Here is a 13502-nt window from a genome sequence, read left to right on the forward strand (position 1 = left end):
GTATTCCTCATACTGCTTCCTTCCTCAGCAGATGAACTGCACAGAACATTCCATCGTCCCATTCTTTGCATATACCAACTTGTGCATGATCGTTCCCAGCATGCAGGCATCCAAGCTTTTTCTGTCATATCAGAACAGTTCATCCACTTCATTTCCTCGATGATCACCTTATCCTGTCCTGCAGCAGGATGCACAAGCATTTAGTCTATCCATCCAGGAGCCTTCTCCATCTGAGTAGTCTTAATATAGTCATCTTGATTATGGGAACGACTGTCTTGTTCTCCATCGCAAGGTTGCCCAACTCCCTTGGAATAGTCCCTGCATAGTACATGCTGCAAGATGGCTGAGGCATTTTGCATCAGATGCCGACACCTCTTTTGAAATTAAAGTCTTTACTGTATTCATGGCATGGGGATGAGAGAGCAGACATAGCAATTCTCATCAGAATGGCTTTAGCCCACCTTTTTCATGTGCTGATACCACATATTATTGCCCAGGTGAGCTGAATTGTCTAGATAAGTATTTATCCCCTGATATCTTCCTCTGCTTTCCTTTTATGTCTAATGTACCTATACGGATCAAAGAAATTGTCATCATTTGTACTCAAAGTGGGGAAAATCATAGGAGCTCTTTCTTCAATCAGACCATTAGGATAATAAAGGCTGTGAAATATAAGGTACAAAAACATAAAGAGACTACACATGCATATGTATATTACACACAGAAGTCTGGAGAACCATTTGCTCTTGTTGAGCTAGTGCTATCTCTATATCCACATTTTGTTCCTCATGAATAATGTTTAATACAAATAGCCAATTCCTTTACATTTGTAACTGCATAATCTGTTCAATTATAGCGAGAAGGAGTCTTCTTATAACTGGAACATTTTTGGGATCCTGTAAAAAAGAATGGATATTAACATCCCTTCAGACAATAGCAGGGTAAGACTGAAGTATAAACACAAAAATCGCAACCACAAGCCGATGTGTGTCACTGTCGACAATTTAGAACAAATATTCTCCACAAAATGAATCTGGATACTGATCTCTTTTTCAATTTCTAATCAAGAACTGACGTTTAGGCATGATGTCGATACAACATTCATCTCTTTAAAATATTTCTTTGACTTTGTTTCAACCTCTGGAATTTCTCTGCCAGTTTTTTGCACTTCCTGCTAAAATATATAAGGAGTGTCCATTGAATTCCAGTCCAAAGGAAATATGTGCTAATCAATTGCTGCCTTATCGTCGTCCTTCTTGATCATTGATCAGGTCTGCACACATGGAAATTCTTCTTCTTGTCTTGCTTCTGGCCCAGGAACCCTAGGGAGGGTGTCGCCTTTATAAACCTTCACGTCACCAATACCTTAACTGCAGGAGGGGAGATTTCCTCAACAACAAAGGGGCCATTAAACCTAAGTTTGTGCCACCTTCTAGTGAAATTCTTTATTAGAATCAGGACCCCAACATATAACTTTGGTGGTGGCAATAGTTCACTTGGATTGATTACTGGATCATCCTCTTCCGTGTTCCAAGACCTCTCCCCGATGCTCGACTTGATCTGAAATGAAAGAAATACTGATAGTCATACATGTCAAATAATCGTGCATTTCATCACCTAGAGTCTTCGCTACACTCTGCGCATAACTACTTACCCTAAATGGAGGCGTAAGAGGCATACAATGCCCCGTTACTAATTTGTGAAGGGTGAGGTGGTGGTCAGTACCTGGCTGATTCTGAAGGGCATATAAGGCTAGGGGTAAGCAATATGGCCATCCCTTCTTTAAAGTCAATTTAATCTTGGCAATCCTCTCCTTGAGGGCGTTGAGTCTCTCACATATCCTGTTTGCTTGCGGGTGATAAGCAGAAGAAAACTTGTGTTTTATGCTCAATAGAAGCCCCATCTGTTTAAATAACTGTGCCCATTATCAAATCTTAGTACTTTGCACACACCCCACCCACCTCAGGAAGAATTTGCATACTAAAAACTTTGCTGTGCAAGTCTCGTCAGGGTGTGCACACTGACCAGCTTTGATCCACCTAGAGAAGGGATACACCACCACATAGATGCCTGTATCCATTACATATCTGCAGCATATCGACACATTTGATATGTAAATGCTGAAACTGACCATTTGGGCGAGGTATTACTCCTCTGATTGTTCCCAGGGGATGCCCAGCAGTAAACGTTTGACACATGATGCAATTCACCATGAACTGCGCAATGTGTTCCAATATGTTAGGAACAAACCAGTCTTCTGCAATAGTGGCAGCAAGACTTTCTCTGTATATATGCATGGGATAATGCAGTTGTTCAAGTGCGACTTTCAATAATGCTGTCGGCATTACTGACTTTCCTGTGCTTTCCTGTCGCCATAATGCTTCCGTGGGGGATAAAGAACCCTGCCTTAGTTTCCATCGCTCTTGCTTTTCCTGTGGGGCTCTTCCCCGAATCTCTATTAGATGCCAAATTGACAGCATATTAAATCCCTCTCGTACCAACATGCTTCTAGTGGAATTTTCTTTAAAATCTTCAGTATCGAAACTTGAAATATCTGGGCAGTATGCAACCCTTTTGGCTTCTATGTCTGCGGCTTTATTTCCGCAGGAGATAAAGTCTGCTCGTTTAGTACGGGCTGTGCATTTTACGACCGCTATGGCTAGTGGGAGTTGTGTCTTAATGAGTCTGTCCAATAAGGACGCGTGTTGTACTGGGGAGCAGTCTGCATGGAGGTAGCCCCTCCTTTTTCAACGCGACAGCCCTGCGTTTCCTCCCGCCAAAGCATTCTCTTTCACACAGGGTATGTCGTCATAGAATTCAACATAATTTGCACATTCATGCACATGATTATCTTCTACTGGCTCAGCTACAAACGTGGCTGGGTTCGCTATTTTGCATCTTACGATTTTAAATCGCTGGATTGGAAATCATTACTTCGTAAACTGAAGCTCGGTGGGATGTGAACATGCCATTGGGTTTATCCAAGATGGCAAATAAGGCATGCTCCACGTAAAGAGTCATAGAACAGCCCATGACAATACTTGTGGACTTCTCAACTGCAAATGCGGCAGCAGCCAAAGATTGTTTGCATGGGAAATGCCCTCTCATGACGGAGTCTAAAATCCTGCTGTAGTATGCCAGAGGTTTGTACAGCAAAGCTGTCCTTTGTGTGAGCTCTGCTGTCATTACTGCCCCATTTGTGTGTGAAAATAAATAAAATTCTTCGCTATAGTTGGGAATCCCTAAAACTGGAGCTGTACAAATTGCTCTCTTCAACTCCTTAAATCCTTCCTCCATTTCTTCAGTCCATTCCATCTTTATCTTACCAAATTGTGCTTTCTTTAATGCTTGCACAAGTGGCTTTCTATATGTGCTGTAATCAAACACCCAGGCTCTGATGTAATTGCACACCTCAGAAACTGCTGCATTTGTCTCACTCTGTTCGGTTTTGGTGTCTTCAGAATTGCCTTATCCCTTTCAGGTATAACTTTCTTTCCTTCATGTAAATTAACTGACCTATGTACAATACCTCTTCCTGACAATACTGTAATTTCTCCTTGTCCTCCTTATATCCTTTGTCTGCTAAAATAGTCATTCATTGGACAGAGTCTTGCCTACATTCATCCCCTGTTCAACTGCAAATTAATATGTCATCTACGTACTGCATCACAGTGCTTTTAAGATAGATATTGCCCAGATTTATCTGTAGGACCCTGTGAAAGATCGATGGGGACTCACATTACCCTTGAGTAAGAAGAGTATGTTTTAGTCTTTTTTGTCTAAGCGTAAATGGAATCAGGTCTTGCGAGTCCTTATGCAATGTAATTGAGAAAAACTCATTTTTCAAATCAACCACCGTGAAATACTGAGCTTCGACTGGGATACTACACAATATTGTCGCAGGATTAGGAACTAAAGGAAACTCTGCTTCTACAATCTAATTAAGAGGTCGCAAATCCTGCTTAGATCTCCATGACCCCCTTTAGATTTTTTAATTGGATACACCGCAGTATTGCACGATTACTCCAATGGCATTAGGATACCCTGATACATCAGTGCTGAAATAAGTCTGGAATATGCCCTCATCAGCTTCTCTGGACATAGGATATTGTTTTGCTCGGAGTAAAATTGCTCCTGGCTTAAGCTTTATTTTAACCTCCCCTATTCCTTTCAATAGGCCTACGTCATAGGGGCCCGTGGGCCACAGGACACTTGGCACCTTTTCTAAACCATTCTGAAAAAATGCTAGTTTTTGCCGCATTATCGCCATTAGCTGTGGGATTTCTCTTTTCTTGATCCTTATCCAGTATGCAATGCTCATAAACAACACTACTTCATCATTGATACATTCTTCTCTGCACATATCTTCATCTGTTAGATTAGTCAATCTGTACACCTCTACAAGGGTCATCACCATTCTCCATGATCTACCTTCGTCATCTACCTCTTCAAGCATAGCTATCTCGCCTCGTACTATAGCTGCTTCCAACTCTATAGGAATCGTCTGTCCATCTTCCTCATCCATAGGTATTTGTGGTCTAAATAAAAACTCATCAGGTATCCTCACAATCTTCCCTACTATCCCAGGTTGCCATGTCACAGAATGCTCACTCCATATAGGAAGACTTCCAGCTCTACCGCAATGCCTCGTAGAGCCACTTGCCCTGTAAATGCCAGTATGAACTCTCCCACGTTTAAATAGTGTATTCCTGGAGTGGAGCACACTATTCCTTGATCAGTGAATGAAATCCTCATATTGAGTTTTGTCATCAAATCTCTCCCCAAAATGTTGACTGGGGTCTGTCGTGAATATAACAAAGGAACAGACATGTCACATTCCCCTATAGAAACCAGTAACTTGTTAGTAAAAGGAACTAAATTCATAGCTCCAGAGAACCCTGGAGCATTCATGGCAATACCGGACATTGGATATTTTCCCTCCCGTATGCACGAGCGGGTTGCCCCAGTGTCTACAAGAAAAGAAAAGGATTTGCCCCCTATCCTCACATCAACCTTTGTTTTCTCTTGGGGTTCTGGTGTCACAGATAGTACTGAACACATCAAGTCACCCTGTGAGCTGTCCTATTGAGAGTACAGGCTCATCCCGTCCCCGTGAAAGTATTTCCTCCTATCACAGTGACACCCTGTATCCTCTGTGTGAGTTTGTGCCCTGTATTCGCATTTTGCTGTGTTTGCATAGGTCCTTGTTGCGACTGCCCTTGCGGTGGGTACATTTGTACTTGTCCCTGCTGTTGTGCTTACTGTATTTGTGGTACCTGTGCCTGATAGGATGTGTGATTCTAGGCAAAGCCCTCTCTTGTTTGAATGCTGTATGGTGGTGGATAAGCTGTCCTCACTCTTGAGAACTGGTCACTCTGTACATTCCCTCGGCTTCTGCATACGCACGCAATATGCCCCGTTATTCCACAATTCCAACACACTGGGGGTGGCCCTCTGCCAAACCCTCCTTGGTTATATCCTCCCTGAGCATCCAGACTCTCATTCTTAGTGTTCTGAAATCCACCCTGGTTGTTCTGAAATCCACCCTGGTTGGTCTGAAATCCGCCTCCTCTTCCCCTGAAACCCACACCTCTGCCTCATGGCACAAGCCCATACCCACCTTGATCCATTGGGCGTGAATTCACCTGTGATGTACCTATTGCTTCCTGCATTCGAAGTCCTTCTCCACTTGTCAATACCGTCCCTTCTATGGCAAATTTTGCCAATATTTTCTGAACTAATTTGGCTTCCTAAATGTTTCTATCCTCGTCCTTTTTTTGTTTTTCTCTTGCAGCAACTGACAATGATGCACAATCCTTCACTGTATTTTAGCCAATGGCTTTGCTTCCATCCCCACTTGTGTTTTAATTTGTCTCTGTACTGTTCTGGCAATCCCTGACGCAGGATATGATAAAATAAGGTCACTCTCTTTTCCCACGGCTCACAAGTTTTAAGCTGCCATTTCTCCTGAATGTAAGCAATAGGGTCTTCATCTTCCTTAATTTTTCGTGTCATAATTGCACCCATATCCGATGTGTCAGGATACCGAACCCTAAGAGCCCTCCAAACATCTGCCCTACAATTATTAAAAGGCTCTCCATCATGCGCTGTGCCTTGTGCTGTCACACTTGCATACCCCACTCGCCTCCATATGTCATCAGATCTTTCCCCAAGAATAGCTGCCAGTAGAGCTTTTATGTCTCCAATAGCAAGCATATATCCGCCTGCCATTTTCTCTAATTCGTATATCCATTTCCCAGCCCCCGATGTTAAACTATGGAGTTTGCATTTTAAATTCTCCTTATCTATCTGTGGCCATTGAATGTGTTGCGATCTTGCACCCCACTTTTCCAACAAGGGGAACTGTGAGAACCCCATCCCGTAGTCAGATCCCACTACTAGTCTATGGCAGGGGTAATCATCCCTATGCGTCCTCTTGCTGGTAGGGACCTTAGCCTACTTGCATATGCTGGAGACTCTGCCTTCTCACTATATGATAGTCCTTGGGAAACTCAGGATATGATATGGGATCTGGCATGCTTTCTTTAGGGTGTTCCAGATCTGACCATCTCACCTCCTTATCCATGGGAAGGTTTCCTAGGGGTATTTCCTCTCTTGGTCTCATTTGTTCCTTAAAGAAGAGACTGGCATCCAGTCCTCACCGTTTCCTATTCGGTTTAATTTCTTGGTCTACTTCTCTTTGCTTTCTCCAATCGCCTCTTACCCTCTCTTCTTCTTGCCTTCGTTCTTCCCTTCTCACTACATGTCTTTGTTCTTCTTTCGTTCTCTGTAATCTTTTATCCTTTATTCTTTGTGCTTCTTCCTCCTCTCTCCTTCCTTCCTATGCCTTTCTTCTATTGCCCTTTGTATATTGTCATACTTCCTTTGTTCCTGTGCCCATTTTTCATCTTTCTCTTGTCCCTCCCTATATATCTGTTCCGTTGGTCCCTGCTTTTCCTTCCTTGCTCATACTCCCTCAATTTCCTTTCTCCCTCCCTGGCCTTCTTTTCTTGCACATCCTCATCTTCTCTCGGCGTAACCTCTTCAGTACTTTTACCATCTAACTTGAGTAATATCTGTGCTTTTCTCCCTTCCATCGCTTAATTTCTTGGTCTATATCGGTCGATAGAGATATAGATTCAACCTCTCGCCTCTTTCTTCCTTACCTCGTATAAATGTACAGGCATCTTCCTTTCTTTTACTTTCTTCTGGAGTATCATCACTATTGTAAGCGGGGGGGTGGGGGGTTCATATGTCTGGTCACTATACCCTGCCGCTGCTTTAGTTCCTTTAAATGATAGACTCCTATTTTTTCTGCAGTTCTGCTCTTAATCTCAGACAAGGCTCAATGCCCTGCCCTTTATGTTTATGCTGATTAAGCAGCCACTCCTCCGGTGGCGGGTCCTACTTTTCCTCCCGAAACATCTTCTAAAGTTCTAAAATTGCCAGCCTTTTCTCTAATTTCTTTCTCGTGCATGCAGTGTGCACGTATGTGGTCATATGTTGCAGTATCGCTTTTGACAATGATCCCCCTTGTGGCCATGGCATGAACATTTCATCTGCTGTGCCCTTTACCCATTACCCATTACCTCCACGTCCACTCTTCCTCGTCCCAGTACTTACTTCATGAGGCCCCTGCCTCCGACACAGGACCTTCTTCTATTTCTTTAAATTCCTATAACTCCTCCCCCACATCCATGTCACTCAGTTTAATTTTTCCTGCCTCCGGCAGGTTGGACTTTTTCTTGCCGGTGCAGGGCACTGGGGAGCACCAATTGCTGGCCCCCTGGGGGGGCTGTGTGGCGGGGCCCTCGGCTCCCTCAGGTGCGGCACTGCTCCTGGGCCACCTGCGGGGCTTGGGGTCACAGTTGAGCAGGATTGCTCGCTCGGTTCTTTGCTGGGCTCCGGACCGCAGCGTGAGCATTGTGTCCCGGTTCCTGCATGGCCTGGGGAAGGTGAGGAGAGGGGAGGGGAGGACTGGGCTTGATGTTTTTTCCCCCCTCTCCTCCTGTTTTGGCCATCTTGATTTGACAGGCCTTTTCCTCGTGCTCTGTGTACACATCTTTATTGGAAATGATGGCAAGCACTTGGCAGTATGGGCTAGCCTTCCGTTCTGTTGTGTGGCCTCTCTGCTTCTTGTCGTGGGGTGACAGTGGCAGAGAGTCTTTGAAAGTGCGGGGGCTCTGTTCTGTCGCAGGCATGTCACATACCACCCGCTCCTCAGACACACAGGATGCACCGGATGTTAGCTGCATTCTCTGGGGGAAGGTAAGGAGAGGGGAGGACTGTGCTCGATATTTTTCCCCTCTCCTGCTGGTATGGCCATCTTGACTCCTTCAACATGCTGTTTACTCGTGCTTTGTGTACACATCTTTGTTGGAAATGATGGCAAGCACTTGGCAGTATGGCCTAAGTCTTCCCTTTTGTTGTGAGGCCTCTCTGCTTCTTGCTGTGGGCCTGGCATAGTCTACACTTCGAGTTCGAGTCTCTGCGGTGCTGGCACGGCCCTTCATCCTTCCTAGACCAACGCATTGGAACGATTTAGAGCTTGGGGCTACCAGCTACTGGATACAGGGCTCAAGCCACCTCTCAGCAATGTGGCGAGTTCGTGGTGTGGTTGGGTCTGTGCTAGCTATGGACGCAGACTCCTTGTCCTGTCCTCTTCCCCTGAACTGCATGAGGGAAGGTCTAAGGAGATGATTTTCTTTTCCCTTGTCCGGCATGGAATTATAGAAAATGCATCATGGAAGTAATGGGCATTCAGAGGGTTCCCAGTGTCTCTTCTTTTAGGGCCTAGGTCCTCTGGTGCCGACGTGTTGCTTTCACGCCTCCTCTCAGACTTGTGGGAAGTGATATGGCACATGGTGGCACATGTCTGTGCTTAGAGGGGTTCTCAGAGCCCCTGGTGTCGGTGGAGGGGGATGTCACTTCAGTGGATTTTTCCAGTGTAGTAATACCCCAGGTGGGGGGTTGCCTTTCATGTCTGCTATCCGGGATGGATTGCTTTGCCCCGCTTTGTGACAGTACTCTGCCCTTTTGACGCCAGCCTGGTGGCTCCTCTGTCGGCTGGGGGGGGGGCCCATGGTCTGCTGGACTTCTGGGCTGTCCTGTATCTTCGTTTTCATAAGTGGGATCTTTTTGTGCGCTGACAAGCATGCTGTTATATTGTGGCGCAGGCATGCTTCAACGTCCTGTGATTTTCCTCTGGTGCAAGTGCAGTGACTGGCGGTTTTCCCTGGCTCATTGTCTCTATCTTCTCGGAGGTGTATGGGACCGGTGGGGTTCGGCTTCCTGGGTAATGGGCTCCTTCCGGAGGGGGGTATCAGTTGCAGTTCCTGTCTCCTACTGTCCAGGTTTGCATGGTTAGGACTTTGGTACCCAGCTCACGGTCCAAGTAGTTGGTCATGGGATCAGTTCTCTCCGAACGATTGTTGTGGGTTACCGTCTTGCCCATTCCTCTCCCTGTTCAGGGTCAAGTTTTCTACTTGCGGGTGTTCCTGGTCCCCATGCCTTCTAGGATGTGTCAACTGCTTATGGGTCTGAAGACCCTGCACTGCTTGTCCGGACGTCTGGGGAGAGCGTACTCTGGATGTTGTGCAGGGGGGGCGCTTGCTGGCTGGTTTGGGCTGGGTTCTCAGAAGGCAGTGTGTCTCGGATCGCCTGTTGCTGAAGTTACGGGGCACGTGGCGTCTTGCGTGTTTTCCGGTTCCTTGAGCCCGTCTTCGGTTACGTCCCCTGGTGTCTTATACTCTCTTCCACTGGCTTCCGACGTCTCTGCTTTCATAGTTGTGTTTTCAGTGTCCCCAGCGCTGCGAGTCTCCCGCAGGCTGCGAGTGCATGGTAAATCCTCCTGTGGCCTCTCTTACTACCGACGCCGGCAGAAAGGGTCTACATTGGGGGTCCTCTCAGCTCAAGGGTTGTGAGATCTGGGGAGAGCCGGCGATCATCCAATTGGCAAGAGATGTGCCATTGTCCAAGCTCTGGTGTACTACAAGAAGTTGCTGGACGGTCGGCAGTTTTGATCCGATCGGACAATACGACGGCCTTGGCATATGTCAACTGCAAAAGGGGTTCTGGCCGCTCCTTGAATGCTCTGGCGGCACTAATAGGCACCTGGGAGAAATCTCATCTGGTGTCTCTGGTGGCCTCACGTATCAGAAGGGTGGACAATGTTCAGCGGATCTTCTCAGACGCCGGTTTTCACTCTTCGGCGGAACTGGTCCTGTTGGCCCAAGTCTTTGCGGTGACCTGTGTCAGATTAGGGTCCCCGGTTCTAGACCGTTTTGCATCACCGGCCTCAGCAGAAGTTCCCCTCTTCTGCTCTCGGTTTCAGGCCGGGGGATTGGGGGATGGACACCCCCTCTGTACAGTGGCCTTGGGGTTTTCCTTTATGCCTTTCCGCCTATTCCCCTTCTGCCCCGGGTGGTTTGGCGCATCAGAGTGTCCAGGGTGACTGTGTTGTTGTTAGCTCAGTTCTGGTCCCGCCGGAGTTGGCTCCCCTCTCTGTTGGAGCTTCAGTCCTAGGAACCTTGGCTGGTTCCGAGGTGGCCGTGTCCCCTTCATGGGGATCTGCGGTTGGAATTCCACTGGATGCAATGGGCAGTGTGGCTATTGCTCGGTCTAGGTTGATATCTCAGGGGTTCTCAGATCCTGTAGTTGAGTACATAATGGATGCTCTTAGACCCTCCACTCTGAAGGTGTTCGACAGGCATTGGGGCCATTTCCGAGACTGGTATGGGCGGTCTGGGATCCCTCCCCTGCGTTCTGGCCTCTGCTATCCTTTGATCCTCCAGAAGGGCTTTTGACAGGGGCCTGGCAGTTTTTTTTTTCCTAGGCTTCACTCTCAGTGGGCCTCCATGATATTGATTTTGGGGGACTCTGATGGTCACTTGGATGGGGAGGTGTTGGTGGGGAAGTTGGCTCAAGGATTTTTCTTCTTCCCGTCCTTGTGCTGATAATGGGCTTCCCCCTTGGGATCTCCCTCTTGTATTACAGTTCCTTCAAGGGCCTCCTTTTGAGCCCTTTTCCGAGATTGATATCAAACATCTTACACTGAAATCTGCTTTTCTTATTGCCCTCGCTTCTGCCCGTAGGCTTGGGGAGACTCTCTTATGTCACCCTCCTTTCCTGAGCGTACTGCCAGACTCGGTGTTGCTGAGGCGTGGTCCAAAGTTCCACCCTTAAGTTGTATCTCGGTTTTTCACACCTCTCAGGATCTGGTTCTCCCAGACTTCTTTCATGATCCGAGAATGCATGAGGAGGTGGCTTGGCTTAACATTATGTCCGGCGGGATGTTTTTTTTTCTTTTTTTTTCACCAATCTGATAGTCTTCTGATTGCTTGTGGTCCGGCTGGGGCTGGGCATAACACATCTGTGGTTTCCATTTTCCGATGGTTCCGGGTTGTGATCTCCAGGGCCTATGTGGCTTTTGGCTTGCCTGTGCCTGCGCACGATCAGGGGCGGTCCGCCAGGGGTTTGGCGGCTTCCTGGGCCGATGCAAGGAGGGTTTTCTCTGCAAGAGATTTGTATGGCTGCTGCCTTGGTTGGTCTAGGGATTTTCATCAACCTCTATGGGTTGAGTTTCTCCCACTCGGGGGGGGGGGGGGGGGGGGGGGGTGGGTTGGTTCCTTCGTGGTTGGAGTTTTATCTGTGGGGATATGAATTAAGAGTTATTGTGGGTGTGTTTGCTGTACTGTCTTTAGCTCTGTGTCTCATTGGTACCTTTTTTCCCGTTGCTGCTTTGGTATACCTCATGAAGTAAGTACTGGGACGAGGAAGAGTGGACGTGGAGGTAATGCTCCGATTACTTACCGGTAGTCTTCATTACTCCTAGTCCTACTCTTCCTCATCACAGTACTGACGACCCTCCTCACCCTCCCTGCGGGGAAGGTCCCATGCTCTGGCTTGGTAATATGAAACTGAGTGACGTGGATGTGGGGGAGGAGTTATAGGAATTTAAAGAAATAGAAGGTCCTGTATCGGAGACAGGGGCCTCATGAAGTAAGTACTGTGACGAGGAAGAGTAGGACTAGGAGTAATGAAGATGACCGGTAAGTAATCAGAGCATTCTGCACTATACTGTTTGAGCTTGGGCGCATGTTTTGGTAGTGTCTTACATAGATGCATGAGAGGAATTTCCTCCATAACGACAAGTCTCAGTTGACTGCCGATACCATTTCGTTAAATAAAACCTTTTAATTTAACTCAAATCACCACTTTTTAGTTTTTTAAAACAACAAATAAGAGCAAGCACCATCAATCTCTGCTCAATCCTCTAGTTTCACTAAACTATTTGTCTTTTGATTGGCGCCAATCGCTTTCTACACCTTAACGTCAAACACAAATTTCCAATTTTGTTATTTCTTTATACTTCACACAACAAACAACACTTAAAATACTCACACATTACACAATAATAACCCTGTGATCACCTTCCCTTCATTATTAACCATTTATAATAAGAGGTATACTTGTCTTGCCTCTAGTATTTTACCCTATACAGGGTTTAAGACGTCACATTTCACGGTCCTTACCGTGCGTATTCCACTTTACTCATTAATAATCCTGCAGGCGTTTGAGACGCCTTCTTCCAATTCCCTTGAACTAGGATTTCTTTTAGGCATTTCTTTATCTACACAAAAGTTCCCATTACTTAAAATATCACAATCCTGCCCCTTCATATTGCCGTTTCCCTTAGTCTACTTACATTCGTTAATCAACTCGAGGCCTTCGGTATTGACTCTTTTTCAAATCCGGCAACTTTGCCTTCCGTCGGCAGAGCCCTTGGAAACCGAGCAGAGATTTCTTCAAAGAGGGACTTGCCCACCGTCTTGATTCTTCTTGCAAGTTTATTTCTATCAGCCGCTCTAAACGCTTCAATCTCCCAGCTAATTCTGGAGGATGCCCGATCGTATGAAATTCTACAGCCAAACTGGTTTCGATCTTAGGACCATCTGCACTACTAGCAGGTGAGCTAATGGCCCTTAGGAACGTGCATATGGAATGGATGGGATCACACCAGAATAATTCAGAGTCCAAATAACAGAACCAACTCAGGAAGATGGCAAAGTACTGTTTTATTAACAATGATCTAAAACAGGAATGTTACAACGAACATCAACGGACATATGCTCAGTCTCTCAATGATCTCCACACAAAATATAGACTTTATACTAAATACTGCGTCAAAGTGATGTCATACTACGTGGCAATAATGTAAAACCTATCAAGGGTCAGGATTGGTTAAGGGAAACATCCAAGTATACATTTCTATACGAGCTAGGATTCTTATTGGCTGTCCGTTCAGTTGGACAACTTATGCCCATCTCTAAAAAAAATGTAATTTCAGAAACATTAGATACACAGTTTCTCATTGGTTTTCAAACTATAAGGTCCTTCGTTACATGGACTGATAATTGGTTAGCACGCTTGTGCCAAGTCTGGAACATTCGGTTCATTTAGCAGCACATAAGTCCAGACACAGGTGCAAGGAGATAGGACAA

The sequence above is a fragment of the Ambystoma mexicanum genome, chromosome 5q (assembly GCF_040938575.1).
Source record: "Ambystoma mexicanum isolate Mex_15411 chromosome 5q, UKY_AmexF1_1, whole genome shotgun sequence".
In the NCBI taxonomy this organism is placed as follows: domain Eukaryota; kingdom Metazoa; phylum Chordata; class Amphibia; order Caudata; family Ambystomatidae; genus Ambystoma; species Ambystoma mexicanum.